A 2,500-nucleotide genomic window follows, 5' to 3' on the forward strand; every position below is an offset into this window, starting at 1 on the left:
TCCAACAATTCCAATATTTTGGGGAAAATAGCATCATGGAAATGGTACAGATCGCTTGCACACAATACGTAATCGCAGCAAATACTATGTGATGCAGACAGTTATTTTCAGAAATGATTGTGAAAGAAGTGTGATGGAGTGTGTCACATTGGGTCAGCATTATGCTCACGGGGATGTGTTTATGGGTCCCCACCCATTGGGGATGGGTCTCAATGGGCCATTAATGCAAAGGCTGATCATAGCCCAGGTGGCAATTGGGGTTATTCAGACGTGAATGCCACACTGCACAGGTGTGAAGGACCTGTCCAAGTCTAGATCAGGCGCTAAATCTGCCTAGGGAGGGTGTTTTGGACAGCATTGTATGAGGATGAAAGATGGTGTCTCAGTCCTCCACCTCTGTTTAGAGAGGATTTTTCCACTTTGACAAAAATGGCCTCTTTCAAACCATCAGTCTTCTTTTGCCAAAATGCGGACATTGCTGTCTTCAAAAGAGTGTTTCTTGTCCTCAAGATGTAAATGGACTGCTGAGTCTTGTCCAGAGTTAGCACTCCTCTGGTGGGCCACTCGTTTGCGGAGAGGTTGTTTTGTTTCTCCAATGTAAAGGTCTGGGCGCTCTTGGCCGCACCTTGAACTCCTGGTGGTGTACAAAAGCTGTTTCCGCCCGGTCTCGAACCGGGGACCTTTCGCGTGCTAACCCTAACCCTAACCCTGACCCTAACCCCAACCCCAACCCTAACCCTAAACCCTAACTCTAACTCTAACCCTAACCCTAACCCTAAACCCTAAACCTAACCCTAACTCTAACTCTAACCCCAATCCCAACCCTAACCCACTCAACCCTAACCCTAACCCTAAACCTAACCCTAAACCCTAACCCTACCCTAACCCTAACCCTAACCTTTTAACCCTAACCCAACCCTAACCCTAAACCCTAACTCTAACCAAACCTAACCCTAAACCCTATCCCTAACACTAAACCTCTAACTCTAACCCTAACCCAACCCTAACCCTAAACCCTAACCCTAACTCTAACCCTACCCTAAACCTAACCTTTAAACCCTAACCCTAACCTAACCCTGACCCAACCCTAACCCTAAGTCATTCATTCTTCTTCCTCAGAAGCCTTTTTGCGCAATTCAAATGGTATATCTTGAAAGCTATGGTGTACAAAAGCTGTTTCCGCCCGGTCTCGAACCGGGGACCTTTCGCGTATTAGGCGAACGTGATAACCACTACACTACGGAAACATCTGGTAACAATTTGGTAGCTGACCACCCAAGGCACACAAACAAACATCGATAAACGCACCACTGAGCTCACGAATTTGGCCTCCATCTTCCTGATAAATCTTCAATCAAATGGGCCAGTCAGCAAACAGAGACGGGTAGCGGAACTGCACAACCTACACAATTATTTGTTGAATAATTTTATCTTTCTTCCCACAAAATGATTTATTGGTGCCTATTTTCTTTCTTTTTATCGTGAGTGGTTGCATGTGAGTGATGTCAGGCCCTGAGCTTCCTAAGATAATGACAGTTTATTGAGCCGACGCCACTTCAGTCTAACCCTAACCCTAACCCTATCCCCTAACCCTAACCCTAACCTAACCCTGACCCTAACCCTAATCCTAACCCTAACCCTAACCTAACCCTAAACCCTAACCCTAACTCTAACCGTAACCCCAACCCCAACCCTAACCCTAAACCTAAACCTAACCCTAAACCCTAACCCTAACCCTAACCCTAACCCTAACCCTAAACCCTAACCCTAAACCCTAACCCTAACCCTAACCCTCTAACCCTAACTCTAACCTAACCTAACTCTAACCCTAACCCAATTCCAACAATTCCAATATTTTGGGGAAAATAGCATCATGGAAATGGTACAGATCGCTTGCACACAATACGTAATCGCAGCAAATACTTTGTGATGCAGACAGTTATTTTCAGAAATGATTGTGAAAGAAGTGGGCTTTGTTTACTTTCTCAAAGTTTGTCTGTACTGAAAGGATCATGTCAGTTTTTGTAGCGCAGTGGTTTTGAAATAGTCTTCTGGCCAAGAGTTCATGAGAAACAACACAATGGAACTTCAACAACCAGTCTTCCAGATTTCAGGTCTCCTTTGAATTCACTGCCTTTCTCCGGTACTGTCTGTACGTGTCCTCCTCGTTAGTATAGTGGACAGTATCTCCGCCTGTCACGCGGAAGACCGGGGTTCGATTCCCCGACGGGGAGTTCTCTGTTTTCTTCAGATGCCAGTGAAGACGTGCCACAAAACTGTTGGTTACGCATCAAATAGTCCTCAGATTAAGTGGTGGTGGTAGCTGCAGTCGTTCAAGGCGCAAGGTTGTGGTAAAAGATGTGTGAATGGAATGGTGAATTATCAGCTTTATAAGTCTAAACACCATTCAGCAAAGGCTCCAATCAGGTGAACCGTCATAGTCAAAGAAAACGTTTTGCCTCCTAACCAGAAGGCTTCGTCAGTTCTGATGAGCTGGGTT

The 2,500-nt window shown here is 45.5% G+C and overlaps 2 non-coding genes across 2 annotated transcripts; one reads left to right on the plus strand and one right to left on the minus strand.

Annotated features, from left to right (window-relative positions):
- Positions 1 to 1,174: 1,174 nt before the first annotated feature.
- Positions 1,175 to 1,247, minus strand: trnai-aau (transfer RNA isoleucine (anticodon AAU)). The gene has a single exon. It is a non-coding gene; the product is annotated as a tRNA-Ile (tRNA).
- A 915-nt stretch (positions 1,248 to 2,162) lies between these two features.
- Positions 2,163 to 2,234, plus strand: trnad-guc (transfer RNA aspartic acid (anticodon GUC)). The gene has a single exon. It is a non-coding gene; the product is annotated as a tRNA-Asp (tRNA).
- Positions 2,235 to 2,500: the final 266 nt, after the last annotated feature.

Source organism: Synchiropus splendidus, chromosome 5 (assembly GCF_027744825.2).
Source record: "Synchiropus splendidus isolate RoL2022-P1 chromosome 5, RoL_Sspl_1.0, whole genome shotgun sequence".
NCBI lineage: Eukaryota > Metazoa > Chordata > Actinopteri > Syngnathiformes > Callionymidae > Synchiropus > Synchiropus splendidus.